This window comes from Galleria mellonella, unplaced genomic scaffold (genome assembly GCF_026898425.1).
Source record: "Galleria mellonella isolate WM207_F2 unplaced genomic scaffold, CSIRO_AGI_GalMel_v1 utg90, whole genome shotgun sequence".
In the NCBI taxonomy this organism is placed as follows: domain Eukaryota; kingdom Metazoa; phylum Arthropoda; class Insecta; order Lepidoptera; family Pyralidae; genus Galleria; species Galleria mellonella.
In genome coordinates this window covers 1143656-1163261 of record NW_026442172.1, presented here as the reverse complement: position 1 = coordinate 1163261, position 19606 = coordinate 1143656, and the positions used below count along the sequence as shown (strand labels likewise).

The 19606-nt window shown below is 31.4% G+C and overlaps 3 non-coding genes across 3 annotated transcripts; 2 read left to right on the top strand and 1 right to left on the bottom strand.

Moving 5' to 3' along the window:
• Positions 1–15540: 15540 nt before the first annotated feature.
• On the top strand, positions 15541–15629 carry Trnay-gua (transfer RNA tyrosine (anticodon GUA)). The gene is given in 2 exon segments: positions 15541–15577; positions 15594–15629. It is a non-coding gene; the product is annotated as a tRNA-Tyr (tRNA).
• An 84-nt stretch (positions 15630–15713) lies between these two features.
• Trnay-gua (transfer RNA tyrosine (anticodon GUA)) lies at positions 15714–15802 on the top strand. Its single transcript is given in 2 exon segments — positions 15714–15750; positions 15767–15802. It is a non-coding gene; the product is annotated as a tRNA-Tyr (tRNA).
• An 863-nt stretch (positions 15803–16665) lies between these two features.
• Positions 16666–16758, bottom strand: Trnay-gua (transfer RNA tyrosine (anticodon GUA)). Its single transcript has 2 exons — positions 16722–16758; positions 16666–16701 (listed from the first exon to the last, which is right to left on the bottom strand). It is a non-coding gene; the product is annotated as a tRNA-Tyr (tRNA).
• Between the last annotated feature and the right edge of the window lie 2848 nt (positions 16759–19606).

The window sequence follows — 19606 nt, the reverse complement described above, 5'->3', positions numbered from 1 at the left end:
AATGACATTTGTAAATTAATTGTAATGTAATTTTTCACGATTATTATTGGTTATTTTGTTTCTTCATATTTTTTTTGTTTTGTTATATTTTATGATATCTTCTTGTTACTTATAAAAAATATTCAACACAATGTAGTATTGTAGCGAATAAATTGAATCGAATAGTTAATATTGAATAAATGAGAGAGTGATAAATAATCAAATTTAGATCAAACTATTAATTTAGGAATTGACACACTTACAGTATCAGTGAAGTATTTATTTAGATAGGCACAGTGTAGTTTGGAAAATCGATAGTAGATCGATTGTGAAACGTCATTTTCTAAACTTAATAAAAAAATTATATTTAAAAAAAAATAAGGTTAAGAATAGTAAAAATTTGTAAAGATAGATTAAATAAATGTAAGAAACTCGACATATCACGTTCACGGTTAAAAAGTATAAAGGGGCCAAATCGGATCTGCAAACAGTTTAAAATAACAACAAATGAGGTACTTAAGTACACACAAACGCGTAAGTCTGTAGGCTTAGCCGCGCCGTGTTATCTCTTCGAGTTGAAATTTGCAAGCGCCTCAGGGCGTGTTCGAAATATGAGCCCCGTTGAGCCTCTTAGTATCCTGCTTGACAATGAGATACTGATGTGATTATGATTATAAATACATAGTTATTATTATATCTCAAAAGAACATCGTAGCTCGTGAAGATGTGGTTTAGGAAGTAGTATATTACCTGCTATATAGACTTTAGAGACTATAGGTCTAAAAGTCATGAGTTCGAATTTGATTATTCGAATACAGTATACGTCAATTCCAAGTTCGAACTTTTTGGGGATTGTAAACAGTGTCAATAAATGAAAGTAATCCGATAGATGCCGATAGGTTTACGTACATATACTCTAATCCTTAGGGGTAGCAACGAGGGAGGAGTTTTGTTTACGAGATATAGAAGTATCTTAAGCATCACAGTATATTTTGTCTTGCTCATTTACATTCATAAGCGACATTAATCTCTTTCCATTAAACTGGTATTAAATTTATTTACTGCACACACATATTAGAATCTAAATAAAAGTAATATAAATAAGTAGGTATGTCTATTAATTTATAATAATTAAATAATGATAATATTTTTTTTATTTTTTATACTAAGGTTTACTAAGGTTTTAACAGTAGTTTAGTAAGGTTTTACAGACACATTACATTACATCTCCTGATTGCTTGTATTAGGAGAAACCGCTCTTTCAAAATTTTCAAACTTTATAACTAGTACAAATACAGTTTAATGTGCGTTTTAAGCAGCATTGGCAGATTGGGTACTTATTTTTCAATTTTGGGTATATATTGTCTTTACGAAAATTTGTAGAAATGAAATGAGAATGGAGATTTGCGACAGTTTTGATATTTATAAACTATACAGCATCATTATAAATTTATTGCGATATATCAGAGAAGGTAGAAACATTAGATAAAGAAGTCAGGTGTAGTAGACTGTTTTTCGTCGATCACATACTGGTTATATAGAAAAACGTAGTGAAAACGGATATAAATTTGTGATTGACTAAAAGTGAACGTAATCGTGTCAATTTTGAGTTTTTTTTTTTAATTTGGGCAGAAATAAAAACAAATAATCGAATTAGTAAGAATATATACCCTATTCACTTACTTATTCAAGGCAACAGAAACATAGTCGTATCGAGTCGACACTGTCGACTGATAGACAGATCAGTATCGTCAAGATTAGGGCAGATAATTAGACCCGCTATTTGTCTGATCTAATCTGCGTCAGTTGCTATTTGTTTCAAACAATCGATTGGGAGATTTACTTCGTCTCTTGGATTTATATATAAGTAGATAGATATCTACCGTCCACGATGATGTTAACGATAAATTTATTACAGAACATACTACTTTGGCTTTACTTTTAAAACTGTTCATGCAGTTTGATTTAAAATACTTACAGAAACTTACCCCCTTATTCATAAGAATAAAACGTCAGACATCACATAAACAGATTTTAGATATTGAACTGTTTTGTCTCTTTCTTTAGTGCTAATTCTCAATTTGAACTAATGTGACAAAACAGTGTAACAGTTAAAAAAGGTTTGTGAAAGTTTAGTTTTATATATAAGGGGCTTAAAATAATATTGTCTCGTTAGAATATATAGGTACCTATTTATTCTTTGATTTGTGACTCTAAAAATACCATCTGTGATAATATTTAGATAGGCTATATTTATACCCGATTTTGTTTCAACTGTGTAATTTATATTATGTTCGTCAATGTACTGACGATCTTAATTTTCTGTTCGTCCTCACCAGGGCTTGAAAAATGAATAAAATAATAATTTCAGTCAAGACGGGTGGTTGAGTTTTCCTTTGCCATCTGTTTGCCACATGTTTTCTATGCTGAAACATTTAGTCTTCGTGAGTTAGGAGGTCATGTGAGTTACAAGTTGGTATACAGATCAGATAAACATAATTTTTATATAAATTATGATTATAGATAAAATTGTTTTTAGTTCATAATATAATTGCAAGTATTTATATTAAATTTATGTAAACTTGGTAGAATATATCCATCTCTTTAATATATAATTAAAGGTAATTATATAGATGGATGTAACAAAATCTCAAAAATGTTGATAACAGTAATTTTATGTGAATATTACCGCATCTTATAATTAATTTAATTACATCATAATATCGTCATCTAAAATTAAATTTCAACCCTTCGCCGCTCAAAGTTATCAAGTTGAACACCGAATAAATGCGTCCATTTCTCATTTTAACCGAAGCAAAACTTAATAACCCTACTGGAAATGCAATAATTACAAGTGCTCAGTGCGAGATTCGGGAGAGAAATAAATGAGCGCCATTAAGAGACTTGCGTTTAGATATTTCATCCCCCTTGAAGAAGACGTTAGCGGGGGCAACGGCATGGCACCGATGCGGATTGTTCCCACGAGTTTCGCCAAGGAAAAGTGCGCAGATTTTTTCCGTGGAAGTTGGAGAATTTTGCCTATAATAAGTATGACTCTTAGAGAAATGAACACATTTATTTGTAGTTTTATGACGTTGTTAATTTCTCCAAAATATCTATTATTATAAGATAATATATAAATTTTCTTTAAATTATTGTTTATAAAATAATCTGGTATTACGAGTATATCGTCATAGTCGTAGAACACTGACGGATGTACATATGTTATCTTTGTCAGATCCGTCAGTATTCTACGACTATGACGATATATTTAATTTAAGAACAGAAATTTACTTTTAAATTTTGGAGTCAACAATCTTTAAGACATGTATTTTTTATAATACGTATATTTTGTAATACGTTTCTGATTAACTACATTATTTGGCTATCAGTGTTGAAGTAGGTAAATATAGATATATGAAAAGAGTATTAATATTTATGTTTATTCTAATTTTATAATATACTTGAAAAAAATGGCAATTTAAACCTACTCTTTATGTTTTGAGTAAAGAAAAAAACGTTAGATAAATGATTATATTGTAGATTTAAATAAGTATCTGCACCGGCTTAATCTTTGAGCTCGTGTACCTGACAAATTATCGCAGCTCAGTGGCAATCCTCACGTTTGTTTTTGTTGAAATGTGGATGTGTTTTTGTAGAACCAGACTAACACTGAATGTAATTGACCATACATAACAACATGTACCTAGCTATATAACGAGTCATTGTAAGGAGGAAACTGAACCGGGTCATTTTCAAAAATAATGCTGCTATATTAATTTTTGTTAATATAGCATTCAATATGTAGTTTGATCGTTTATTAAAAAACGGCTTTACATATAATTAGAAGTACTAATCTTTCAGGCATCTTGGATAAGCACATATTATATAGCTAAAAGAAAATGGAACACGAAAACTACTCACGAATCTTTTTCCTTCCATTTACACGGGAATTCTAAAAACTTTTTTTGGTGGATGTAATATTGAAATGTATCAAAATACGAAGCGTACAGCAGCGTGTTGACAGCGGGTCGCGATTGCGGTTACGGTCGACTACGCAGAAACGATCTAGGTTTGTCGACATCGATAGATACTGACTATTGACGAATCAATTTAATTCTACTAGTGTCGTTATTATAATAATGTCGATATAGAAATAAAAAATAGTATATAGGCAGAAATAGTGCAGGTAGTTTAGTAATTTTGTTATCTGAAGACATTTAGATTAAAAGATAAAAATGAGAGCACAAACTTTGTGAATGAATAGATAGTGTTATAACAGCAGTTATAATCATTATTTTAGATGTAGTTTTGTAGTTGTGCTTACATGACTGTGATTCGATTTTGAAGGATGAAATATGCCAGTGAAATTATAGGGCACGGAGGCATAACACTAGTACTCAGGAATAGTATCCCTTGCGCGTTGCCAACGAATAGTGGATACCATTCATCATACACAATATTATATAGTGTACAATATTCATTGTGATATTCACGTCTATAAGCGATGGTTGCTACTTAACATGACGTGAGTTGTCAGCTTGTTACCATTAGTAAGTATCATAAAAACGTAAGTTATCAAGATAAAAAGATAACACCATGTCTTTATAATATAATTAGTATGAAGATAAAGTAAATAGCCTAACATTCCATCAAAAGTATAAAGAAGATTTTTATTTCAAACAGAATAGTTTGAGTTATTGAGTATTTTAAATAATGTATCGAATAGCGCAACATTAGTTGCGAACTCGCGAGCTGCGTGAGGCATGCGTGATATTTGATCGCAGCGCGTTCCGCATCTATATGCGGGGGATATTTTTCACAAAGCGCGGCACGTCGACACTCCTATGACACAGTTAGCGCCTATTGTTGCATTTAGGAAATACCTATTTTGAAATAGTTCATGAATGCAGCTTTAATCATTATAGAAAAAAGAAACAGTACATACTATTATTATAATAATAAGGTAATTGTATCTAGTCTGTGCTACTACTGTGGTAGATCAATGGTAGATCTGTATATGCAACACGCTCAATGCGCTTGATTTTAGAAGGTTGCGGTATCTAAAGCACAACTTTTCATTGACTGTTGGAGAATTGGGGCCCATGTAGTACAACACCCACACACAAAATGCTATTTTCCCATCTAACGAAAAATCCTGGGATGTGATCCTCCTGGGATGGGATCCTGGGACAGTAAAATTCTATGTACATTTGGCGCAGTTAATACCGGACGATGTTCTTTACTAGTCAACCATTGGGAAAACCGAGAAATAAGTAGACAGTTCATTATTGAATAGAGAAAATATAAAGTAATAATATACATATCAAAAAAGTCTAAGCAACACATACAAATTTCAATTTTACAATGTGTTTTCGCATTAAAACCTTAGTATTTTTTTATTTATATTATTCTTTAATGCTTTTTTGATATTAAACAACAATTGTTTTTTTTATTTATTTTTTAATAATCTTAATTAACAATAATTACGAGTAAATACTGTATGTACGTAGTATAAAGTAAGGTGCTTAATCAACTAAACATAAACTAAAATTAAATGGTTGTAGAAAAATCGCATAAATTAATAAATGACAAAGTGTGGCCTCCATTATTATGGAGAACTTGCTGGCACCGATTATTCATAGACTGTTAATGTTGTCCTGCGGAAATTGCTCCCAATGAAATTTTAGTAAGTCCATCAATTGTTGAGTTGTTGTCACTCCATCCAAGTCCTTTAAAACACGTCTCTGGAACATGTCCCATGCATGCTCGATGGGATTGAGGTCTGGCGATTATACAGGCCAAGGCAATACCAAGATGTTTTTCCTTGCCAAGTACTCCCGTGTGTGCAAAGCTGTATGCGAACGCGCATTGTCATGCATCAACGTGAAATCGGAGGCAAGCGTTTATGCGAATAGACGGACATAAGGCCTTAGAACATCCTCAATGTAATTTACAGCGTGTTACCATTTATAAAAACGAGCTCAGTTCATCTGTTCTTCATAAAACCCGCTCATACCATAACTGTTGAGTCGTTGTATGGATGCACTTCCTGAACACACCTTAGTCTTTCAGTATTTCCAGGATGACGGTACACTCTTACCTTTCTAGTATCAGGCTTGAACCCAAATCGAGACTCATCGCAAAATAAAATTTTATCCCATTGTTCCCGAGTCCATGTAATGTGTTTCCTACACTATTCATTTCGACGAGCGCGATTCCCGTGACATATCGGTAGGCACCTAATTGGCCGTTGTGCTCGTAGCCCATACTCATGCAGTCGATTTTGCATAGTTTGTCAGCTAATAACAACACCACTTGAATTTTGTAGCCTTAAACCTATCTCTCGGGCGATTAACATCGGCGTGCGTTTTGCAGTCAGTTGTATGTGTCGATCTTGCCGTGTGGTTATAGACCATCCTCGACCTGTGTGCTGCTCAGCAGGATTTCCCGTATTAGTGTAACGCTGATGAAGACGGTAAATAACGCTTCTGTTGACACCAAATTACCGAGATACCTGTGATTGACTTCTTCTCGCTTGCAACATCCCTACAACTCTTTGCATTTTATTTTATTCAAATGACGTCGCTCCATAACGTAAAAATGTCTCAAAATCCAAATTTGTTCAAAACTTTTTTCAAATTATTGTTTAAATCATAAAATTGATACAGAATACTAAATTTTAATAAGAAAAGAAAATGCTATAAAATTCGAACAAATGCATTTGTTTTTGAATTTGTGAAGAAAAAAACAAATGATACTCGATTTTTTTTTACAACCAGCCAGTATGTCCCCCTCTAGATCAAAAAAGTTTACATAGCTATTACCTACTTGGTAAGAAATGATATTATATGATTAATAATTTGAAATAGTATGTGTTGCTTAGACTTTTTCGATGTGTGTATATTCGTATATACTATTCTTATATATTATAATAAATGTTGAATAAATAAATATATACATATAATAAATACACACATATATAAATACATAAAATATTATAATGTTATATTGCTATTATTTAAAAATACGATTTATCCCTTTTTTTATAACAACACTAATAATAAAAAGGGATTAAAACAGGTAAATGGCTGGAGACACTGGTGTTTATTGTCGTAATATTTAAATAGACAAAACGATGTAACAGGGATATGAAATTTAACACTATAAAATAATATAAAAGCGGAACAAGGCGTAGAGGCGACGTAATCCCGATATGAAGAGCTCACAACAAAAGGGCTGTAAGATTTTATAGCCCGCAATCGCAGCCAGTAAACCTCTAGATAGCACTCCAGCCAACAATTAAAGGGAGCAGATAAAGCCGAGACACCGCCTTTACCTTTATAAATAAGGATGTACTTGTTAACGCACTTTCTAGTGAGTATTGGGTATGTGTTGTAATATTAACATCATTTCTGCTATTAGTTGCATATATCTTATAAGTACTTACATTTTAATCAGAAATATATCCTATTATTCCATTAATATATATTAAATTGTTATTTATTAAGAATAATATAAATTGTAAAAAAAATACTAAATAATTGTTACTAATATACATCGAATGTAAAGTGAAAAAAAAAGTCTAAAATAAAAAAAAAAATTGATTAGTAAAAGTATTTCTGTGTATAAACTCTATCAATACTTATATATAATATTATATTGTGTTTATAGGTAACTAATTTAATTTTAAGAAAAATGTTTAATATAATATACAGCACGTTTGTACTTTAGGCTTTTATTACACATTAATACATCACGAAGTAGTTTCACCAATAATTAGAGCATGTTGTGAGTGGGAGCTTTAAAATTTTTTCTAGCACGTCATTGCAACGTGCAATTATACGGAGCAATAATCGAGGTGACTTGCAACACTGAGTGATTACCGGAAATTATGGTTTCCATTGTTACTATAGAAGTTTCTTATCTAGTGTAAGTAAATATAGACTAATTTTTAATTGCTTAAAAATTAAGTAGTAGGTATGAATAGATTATCGTGTTTTTATAGTTAGTAATTTTAGTTTTTTTATGGAGGTAGTCACAAAATTGAATTTGTATAGAGTAATTATATTACCTTTTGTTAATTTTTTTTATTCACATTATTATTATATGTATGCATTTATTTTTAATAAATTCATTTAATATAAGTCTATTAATGATCTTATCCGTGTTATGATGGTGTAAGAATGGAATGTGTTAACAATTTCTTTCCTTCCCAGGTTAACAATGGTTAGACGAATTTGTATTCTCCTTCTATAAGGAGAGATCGGTGATTAGCAATAATGAGTTGTAATGGGAGATTGTGACAGTGACAGTTATTTTACTTAATAAGAACTAATTTAAATACTACTAGTATAATGTTTTCAAAACTTGGTTAAATAAACTGGTATTATAAAATATGGGCCTTTTTATATATTTCCTTTATATAATTTTTTTTATTACATATGGAGCAAACAACATTTTAATTCTCTTAAAATTGTCACTTTTTTCTATTGTTCCTATGTTTTACCGTATTCATTACTATAATACATTACTGCTCATTTCTGTCTTTTCATTAACTCTTCAAGCCTTTTACCAGAGGGAGAATGTGTACAAAAGTCGTTTTTGTTTGGCACCTTTGTCCCATTCGTGTTTCTACCATGCAGCAGTTGTGTTTCAGTTTAAAGGGTGGGATATGGCAGTGAATTTATATGGTACATAGGAATAACACCTGAGTCCTCAGGAATGGCAACGCATGAGAGGTATCATAGGCGAAACAGTATACTCTGTTATGTCCATGATACTGCTCATATCTATAGGCGACCTTTTTCCATCAGGTGGGCCGTCAGCTTGTTTGCCATTTAAGTTGCATAAAAAAGAAAACAAACATCCTCTGGTTTGAATCGAAACTATATTTTATGAATGAATGATCTATTTAATTACATACAATTAAGCACGTTATTATACCTGCTCATCGATAACATACCATAAATTAGAAAAGTAGAATGACATTTTCTAGTACCAATACGAGTCGGAAATGTATTTCCCGTTTTCAATTGAAAATGTTCAATGACAAGCGAAAAAGGGTTTGAACGTTAATCGTTCACAAAGAAGCCCATTAAATCAATTACCTTCAATAAATCCGTAGAGAGGCAATTTACATGAGCGGACGACTAATAACCCTAATTTTCACTGGACATTGTCCGTGCAATAAAATTTTATCAAACATTGTCTGGATAGCTATTTCCCCTTTGACTGTGCACACAAATGGTCGGCTCGCGTATTTTGGTTATATTATTTTAATATGTACAATGAATAATAAGTGGTTCTATTTTTAAGAATTGTCAAGTAAATTCGCATTGTGCACAATTCGTCGATAATTTTACGTGTAATGTAACTTGATGTAGTTAACTACGGTTTGCGAACTCATAACTTCAACGAGCCATACCAAGTCTGTTTACTATCGTAGTTAAGATTGTAGAGTTTGAAATTTAAATAAATACTTTTTTTAAATTTATATGATATAAATCAGACAGTAATTTCGATCTTTCATATCTAAATTATATTATAAAAACAGGAAATATTGGATTATTTGTTTCTAAGTTATATATAAACAAATATTTAACTTGATTTCAAAAATTCTTTCACCTGAGTAAGGCTACATTATCAGAGAGTTATGTGGGTTGAATTTTATTATTAAAAAACTGTGTCAACCCTGGGCTGATCAGTAATGTTTTGTACTGAACTGTATTATAAAATTGAGTTCTGTTTATAGGTATATTTACCTTATAGACTCTTACAAATAACGGTTGAGTCCAAAATTACATAATTAATAAATAATTAATTGCATATATATATATGTTGACAACATACACAATTCTTCAAAAAACAAGCCATATGAGATCTTAAAATGTACATAACAAAGCTCGTTCATTCATTTGAAAAATGTGTCATAATTAACAGGTTATTCCAAGCGAGAAATCCTTTAAACCAGTGTTTTCCTTCGGGTTTTCAACTGGGCGACTTCAGTGACAACATTCTAACCAAAATGTGCCCGGTGACGTGAATTTCCACAAGAGTAACTTCACACAGCTGAAGAGAAAGGGTTCGATATGGCGGGTTCTCTTTGATTACAAAAAGGATTAATTTTAACATGCATTTCTTGGTATTTATGAGAAACATGTGTCTATAAGTTATTTTAGAGTATTCTTTATCAGTCTCTTTGATCTCTTTTAGTAAGAGAGTTACATTGAACGCGACATTAACTGTACTGAAAGTAGGTATTGCGTGTCAAACAACATATTATTATGTAGTTGATATTTTAAAATTAGTAATCAAAGTAGGGTGGACTGTGTAAGCTGAAAACCGGAAGGATCGGAACGCTTTTTGAAAAAACTTTATCAAATTTTAATAGCATTCCCCACTACCTGGTAGCACGCCCAATGACTTTGATATTTTCGACAGTATTAATTAAAAATTATAAAGCTTCCACCCCCCCACACACCGTCACCCCCGCCCCGCAGCTATTGTTCAGCCCCACAAAGCATTTATATCGTGGAAAAAGATAAATATGCGAGACTCAGGTAATTGCGTCCGCTTTTATTGAGCTGTTGTTTGATTTCAAAGGCTTTTATTGTATCCCCATTTTTATTGCCTGTTTGTAAATATGTGTTTTTAAATATTGAACAATATTTATTTTATAATTTTGAACAAAAACTTATACTAAATATTCATCAGTGTGTGTATATAATGAAGAGACATTTTCTATAAAGTCAGGTTATTGTAAGCCACTGAGGTAGATATTTTTCAGGGTGATAATACAGCGGCGAAAGGTCGGGCGTCGATTTTCCGAAACAATGCTTCCCTTAGGAAGGCGCAGGTAATTATGATTGAGCACAAAATGGATAAAAATAACGCTGGTATTGTTTCAGACATAATTAGGGTTTGTAGTCCCGTGCGACCGGAACAAGCGAGAAAAGCAAGTCACAACATTTTGCGTTGTTTGTTTTATAAATCTTATTATGGACTTTGTTGTGAAGTAACGAACAATGATGTAATGTGTTTCGTTATTCTTTAGTTGTGCACTGTGTAATATAACTTAATTATTCCAATCACAATGATCTAAATAATTTTTGTAAGTTTTTGTTACAAGAATCGAGTGATGTTTGCAAATAATAAGTATATTTAGATTTGACGACAATATTATGTAATGCTAGACTAGACTGATAAGTTAGCTTTTAATGAATTAGCTTGACCGAATGATATGGTTGAAAAACGTAAACAGAATTTAGATTACGTTTACGTTTTTCAACCATATCATTTTTTTTTGTCAGAGTGATCAGTTTGATCCTAAGATTATTCTGATCTATGTTATATATCACTGAAAGTTTTCAATATCTGTCCTCAAAATTATCAATTTTTTAAATTATTTATCGATGGAGATCTTTCATATTACTATCACATACAGAAGTTTTGCTGGACAAATTAATTTCTCTGAACTATGACACAGAACATCTAAATGAGCAATTCCTTTGTGATCGTAATAGTAACTTTGCAAAATGTAGTCATTCCTTGTCAAGAATTTGTCAAATTAAATTAACGTCTCGCGTTCTCGTGGCGGGGTAACGCGAGAAGCGTCGATTATGAATATTAATATGTCGCCGACACTCCAGGTTAGCGGTTTAACGCTAATTCGGATAGACAAACCTTCTACGATGGTGATGTCGCCGCAAAGTTATTCCAGACATGTCTCATATCAATCTGAATAGCGCCTATGGATAAATAAAATTATATAAGCTGTAGTGTTGTTTCAGATTACAGCTGCTGTTATTCGATATTATATAGCATGTATGAAATATTGAAAACTTAAAATACGATCTTAACTAACAAGACCGATTTAGAATAATTTATTATTTAGTTCTACAAAAGAACAGGAATGTCAAACATTACCAAATTAATATGGGACCCGTAGGGGAGTAAACTATTTTGTATTATATATATTATATTAAAATCGGTTCAATATTGGCGCAAATACCGTGAGAAACAGATAAAAATACAAGCAAGGTCCTTCTGCTGCATAAATGCTAGAAGCGCTCATATCAAAGTGTGGAAACACCCACGTTATCTGTTAATTTGTAAAAACAATGTGTTTCAATATTACTAATTATAATTTTTTTTTAAAGGGTCATTATAGTAAACTTAAATATTAATCATAGAAAAGGATGCACTTAATACTACCAATAAAAGTGTAGTACATACAACACTACATATTTTGTTTTTGAACAACATCCAAAATTTCTGTAATAATTTAATAGGATAAACCATTTTGTTCTTAAGAAGTGCTTTATTAAATTATTAATTTAGAAATATTGAAAGTGTTTCAGACAATATATAGAAAATACAGACGTTGCCTAATCTTAATCTTGATATATGGTCTCTTAATCACAGTATCATAGAGGTCGTCAACTAAACCTTACAAACTCTTTCAAGTTATATCAATCAAAAACACTTCCGCTAATTTAATGCGATACGTAATTAAGTCAATCTTCCATTAAATCCCCCTTTCTTAGCGACTCTTCGTCTGGAAGAGCATAAAACGCGCGAAAACCTAATGCCATTTCACGCCGAGTAAACCTTTCTCTTGGAGTTAGCGTCTATTTAAACTCGGCTTAAGTTAATCGATCGAGAAGGCCCTTAATTATAGCTTTATCTTAGCGGCAATGAGCGCCAAAGTGAGCGGATTTGAACAGACATGGATTAGCATCGTATGAAGTTTAGTATCTAACTACTTACATATAGTTTTATATAATATGATATAAATATTTTTCAAGCTATATCCTACATTTTTCACGAGAATTGGAATAAAAAATATCTTATGTGTTAATATATGATATGGGTATGTTCTATCTATGCACTCGATTTCATTGTCTTCATTGGTCATTGGCATTATTGAAGAATAACATACAAATCAAACGTTTTTACAAAAAAAAAAGTATTTGTAGCACATTTACTACTGATTTTAAGTGGTGCAAAGTTGTAAACCCATAGTATTTATTAACGGTTAATATGTATATTTTAATTAGGCATCCTTAACCCCTCCACATTAAGCACCTACATAGTTTAAGTTGCACAGCGCTTTCATGTCTAAGGGCAGTTTGATATTATCCTTATAATTAAATCAAGCATTCTTTCAAAGTTTGGCATTAATATTTAGTTGAGGCTTTGACAGCCTATTCCGTCTCGAATTCTACCCTTCTGTTTATGATAAAAGGTGGAATGGAATAGTGATGTACTTAATTGAACGATAAAATTGAAAATATCAAGTGTTTTTTTTTTTTTTAAATACACTCATGTTTATAATCTTAGATGATGTAGAGTAATTTTTTTAATGATCTATTGTAATGAATCTAATACACATCTAAGATCACATTTTACCAATTTACAGTTTTTATTCACAACTAAATTAAAACTTTAGAGTTTAGGGTTGATAATTATAATAAGTCATATAACTTGTAAACATATTATTATGTCATATTGCTCTCTTGAGTTTAAATAAGATATTAATACTCAGCGCAGGGGGGGAAGGGATTGTTAGTAATGCGGACTACCAGTTCCATTGCTAGCAATATATCCTGTCAGGTCGACCTCCACGTGGTTCCCCCTGGAAACCATCGTGCTGAATTCTTGGCGTATTCTTCACGGTGGGCTAACTGACCTGCCTTTTCATTCTCACCTAACATCCCTCACTGGTGCCCCGCCAGCGTATACCGTTAGCGCAGGCGGAGTTACCACTCTATTGTCATCTATTTAAAAAAAAAATACTCAGCGCAGAAATAAATGGGCAAGATACTTTGCGTAATGGGTATACTAGATTCGATTCTCGGTAACGTCAATTTAGGTAATTAACTACTCTATAGGATGCAATCTGAATATTCTGTTTGTACTCCCGATATTCGTTGGATGGTTTATGGTCGGCTCGCGACAAAAGGCCGTCCTGGTAATTGAAGCAACTGTATGCGTAACATTTATATGTTATTACAGATTTTATTTAATTCATCGATTTATGAAGATTATATCGATATTTTCAACTCATCACTGTAATTGTTGTTGCGTGACACTTATTCCTGCGACATTATGAATCGCCGACGAGGTAAATGTTGTACGAAATGTCAGTTTGACCTTATGCTAAGTGTTGGAAGCCCCATGAAGTATTTTGACGAAACATGTTTGATCTTTGTTTGATGCCCTTTTGATATTAATTCCCCATAATTTGGCAGTTTATAAGTAGTAACTTCATAACTAATGACTTTTATAAATCATTACAATTATGTACCTTGTATGTAATTTAATATAACTAATATGGGACTTGTATCGTTTTTCATTTAATGTCTTCTTAACTTCGTTCGTAATTTTTTAAATTATTAATTGCTCTGTATAGTTTAATTCTTGAAAAGTAAATGAACGTAAACAATAATGTTGTCATCATTAATTAAACATTATTTTGCTAAACAGTTTTATAAATTTGTTGTTGTGTGCACATAGCTAATGTAGCCATTTACGTGAGTAACCGTAGTAACTCACTAGTTAAATTCTTTAGGAACTCGTTAAGGGCCGTTTTCATACAGGGGTCGCTCCGATACGGGACGGGTCGGAAACGGTGCGACTATCGCACACCAGCGCGACAGTTTCTATTCAAATTAGGAACGTTTCGACCGCATTCGAAATTCAAAAGTACTTTGGAATATAATGAATGCACTATTTCATTTTCAACGCTGTTTTATATTTATTGAGAATAGAAATGGTAAGAACAAATGGTTCAATGAACAGCTTGGTGTTTAGTTTTGTCGCTGTCTGTCCGTCTTTTGGTAAAAGGTTGCCCAAGCAATAGACGACACGTCAGACAGCTTCCGGACTGCATTTAAATGCGTACAAAGCAAAGTTCCTCACTATCTAGGTACTTTATAAATGTTTGTAAAATAAAATGTTTTGCTTAGTTAAAATTTTAAGGTGCATAAATGATGAGGGTCATTTGTATCAGGCGATAAGTGTTCATTATTTTCTTTTATTGTATGTATAAAATATTAAATCCGATAATATATTTATACATTTGCAATATATGTATTTTTATATATGTCTGTCCTATTGATGATCTATAGATGGTCTGCATATATAAATGAATTGCAACTGTCTGTGTTTTTGTCCAAACTGTATACTACCCATTGAGTCAAGAGAAGTCAAGAGAGTTTAAATGGTTTGTGAATCAAATATGGTAATTATTTGCTTAATGTGATTTTGTCTATGAATTTGCGTCTTCTAATAATATCTTAAGGTTAAAAAGTAATGGTGAAACATTGTCACCATACGAATAAAATATTATATTGGCATATAAATTCATATTCATTTCAAAATCATAGACAGACGCTACATTTTTATTTGTATAAATATACTAGTGCCTAGAGAGATTATGAAATCGGAGCATACTTTCACCACGAGGTAGCTCCACTTATTTACTACATATACATGTTGTCTTAAGAAATTTATAAGTACCGCAATGTGTATCATCGAACAGCAACAATCCACAAGCCGTCGATAGCTCAGATGGTAGAGCGGAGGACTGTAGTTGGTGCTCGATTGATATCCATAGGTCGCTGGTTCAACTCCGGCTCGACGGAATTGTTTTTGATAAATCATACATTTTTATATATTTATTATTTTAATTCCGTAAAGTGCATTAGCGTACAGCAACAATCTCCAATCCTTCGATAGCTCAGTTGGTAGAGCGGTGGACTGTAGTAGGTGCTCGATTGATATCCATAGGTCGCTGGTTCAAATCCGGCTCGAAGGATTTTTTCTTGTATTTTTTATAGTCATTATTTCATTGTACCTTTAATATCAAGAGATTGTTATTTAAAGTAAACGCTAGAAAATAACTTATACGAAATACAAATTACTCGAAATATAAATACAAATTTGTTTAATCGTTTAAGCGTAAAAAAGTAACATACATTTATCCACATATCCTTACAAACTTTCGCGTTTATTATAGTACCTATGAATCCTGCCATCTGATAATAGTTATTTTAATGTAATAACAGCCTATTTAACTTACGTGTAATTAGATCGAAAAGGCTTGACTAGTTTTAGAATCAATTTGTGATCATGAGCAGCTGTGATGCAAGCGCGAGCCTAACTGTCTACCTATATTATTTAACCTATCTCTCTATGTCATCAAAATACATTTTATAGTTGCATTTTCATAATTAGATACTAAAGTAAGTAACTAATAAATATTACTATATAAAAAATTTTAGCAAAAAAATCTTGCAAGCACAAGAAAATACAAAAAATCCATAAGACAAAAAATAATAATGGGTGAGATTCAGGTAGAATTAAACAAGCACTTAAACAACTAACTAAAGATCACAACACTTGAATGTTAAATATAAAATGCAAAGACATACTTGTTATTAATACAACACTTGAGAAAAAATAAAAATATCAAGAATCGTAACAGAATTTTATCGGTATCTATATAAAAATAAATACTATTAGAATGATAAAAAAAGACAAGGAATTAATGAAGACCTCTTATTTTTAAAAAGCGAAGTAGGTAAGGAAAACTATTCTGACTCAAAAAAGACAAAGCATCTGGGGATACTATAACATTAGTATTTACTCATTATTAATACTGACGGATATAAAAATAGTTCCTTCGAGCCGGATTTGAACCAGCGACCTATGGATGACAGCATTAACGTAACCAACTACAGTCCACCGCTCTACCAACTGAGCTATCGAAGGTATACAAATAGTAATAAAAAGTGTATATATAACACGCTATAATAAATTAAATACATATTAATGACGCTATTATGTAATATCGTTAAGGCCTTATTAATGGTTTTGACGCAACTACAAAACTCGATATTTTAATCTCATAATCGAGCCTTAATTGATATTCCTATGCATTATTTAATTTTTATTCAGGTTTTAGTTTGATAACTATTATATATTTTTAAATCTGTTAGAGCACATGTTGGTAAGGCATGTAGTTTAATATTGAGTAATTTGACTAAAGTATCATAGATGTAGTGAAAACATTCTAGGTAAAGTTAGAAAAATACAAAACCGCAGTATTTATATAAATTCTCTTTCTTCTTTCTTTGTACATAAATCCCTTTGACACTTGGAAGTTTTCTAGTAGAGAACACTTTTGGGGTTGTAAGCTCGCTTTTGTGTATATTTCTCTTTGTATAATTACTCTTATAATTTGTTTTTACATTGTGTATAATTAAAATAAATATTAGCCGTAATAAAAAAATAGTAAAAGAACATTAGTATTTATTGCACTCGGGAATCATACGCCATTGTTAAATCCTCGGTATCTGCACGAATTATCATATTAATTGAGTATCGCGGTATAAGGCGAGGAGCAGGACTCGTGAAGGTCTAAAGCCGATTTGCACTGCACCGAATTCATACATCCATGCATGATATGTGCATGTGAGATTGGAAACTGTCTAGTATATTTTGTACATAAATTAGATATAAGGGATTGTTACCTGATTCTAATATTGTAAAATATTTATGCAAAGGAAAAAAGTATAAAACTTTTCTGCACGAGTACCTTTATCGCACCTGTATTTCTGCTGTGAAACAGCTGTGCTTGTGTGACTGTGTTTTAGTTTGAAATGTGAAATACAGTGAAATAATACAGGGTACGAAAGGCATATCACCATAGTCCTTAGAAATGGCAACGCATGAGGGGTACATAAGTATCAAAATAGGTTTTATAGTATTCATAGTGCTTTTTTATTCATTTCTACAGGCGATGGTTACTATATCCATCAACTGGCCCATCAGTATATTTGTCATTGCACACATATATTACTTCGTGTTCTTTGCCGCCTCCTAAATTAGATCTTCATTTTTTAAAGTTGAAAGAAAAAGGCAAAATCATTGCTTTCTTACAACATCACTATAGGGTCCATACTTAGTATAATGTTGAAAATAAAATAGGACTGTTGATCAATTCACATCAATAAGAACAATAAACAATCAAGTCAAAGTTGTGTGACACGTCAGAGAACCACTATCTATCTCATACAATATTTCCACACAAAGTGATAGACACAACAGCTCTCTGTGACAACAGAATCCAACTTACGCGACAGTTCCTAACAATAATAGCAGTGGGAACTAACTATTTAGCGAAGTTTGCGACGTCAATAGAGGGCGCCACCTCGACGGGAACGAATAATTCATTTAGCAAGAATTAACTCGCGGATGCCTGGAATTTCAGTTTCCCCTGGGATTTCCTATTTGAAATCCTTAAATGTGCTGATTTGCGATATCTATATTTATAATCTTTTGTTTTATTGAAGTATTGTTGTATAGAAAATGTGAGCGACTTGAGTTTAGGCGTTTTTTTTGTGCTTATAATTGTGGATAGGCTATTAATTTTCGAGTTGCACACGTGTGAATATTAAGAAATTACAAAAATCATATTATTTATTTATTTACTCTTTATTGCAGATAAATTATAGTAAAAATATACATTACGATAATAATGTACAAAAGGTTATCTTAGCATTAAAATCAATTTTTAATAGAGGTAAAAATAAAGAAGCTGGTAATTAATATCTGGCACAAATAATACTCATATTTACTAATGATTATTTTAAATTAGGTAGATTTTTTGGTTAAGTCTTCTGATTAGTATTATTGAAAATGAACAATATGACATGCCATTTCTAATGTAATCACAAATAGCCTGCGGACATTCCACTTGACGTATTCGGTCCACCACTCTGACACTCACTTAATTACACAGATTACAACTTGACATTTTCGTTAGCTCGTATTAAACGTGACAACTATGAATTATTTTGTGTATAATCATATTTATATATATCTTTTTTAAGTTATAAAACAATCGCTGCTGCTTGCTGTATCTTAAATTAGATAATGGATGCTAATGGTGTTTATAAATTATAAAAGAATTTATTGTTTCTGTTCAGATTCGAAGTCGTGATTACTTAAGTTTTATGACTACTATACTATGAAACTACAAAAACAGCGAATGGAAATATTAATTTGGTTAAATAATTATATGATATGTATATATACGTAATAAGTAATTAATATGACAAATAATAGGTAACAAGTAGTATTTTGGTATTCAATAAATTTTATATCAAAGGAAATTATTTTTCACATTCTATAGTCCTACATATGTATATAATATATAGTCATGTATTTTATACTTACAGACACTTAAATTCAGTAACAATTCGTCATGCCTTTCAAAACATAGGATTGTCATATTCAAATATTAATCAAAGTCAGAGACGAGTGTATGTGTGGGGGCATTTTAATTATAAATGGCTGTAATGATCATTTTTCATTCTTAATTGCCATTTTCATAGAGCAGGTTACATTTTGGTTAATCATCATTATTAAATACTACGTCTAATAATAATATGTTTTTATAATATAATTTTGTACTTTGAAAAACTCTTAGCAATACCAATATGACAAGAACCTAAACTGTTTACGCCTGTAAAATATAAGTTCACTGTTTTATCTAAGTATATATATATATATATATATATATATATATATATATATATATATATATATATATATA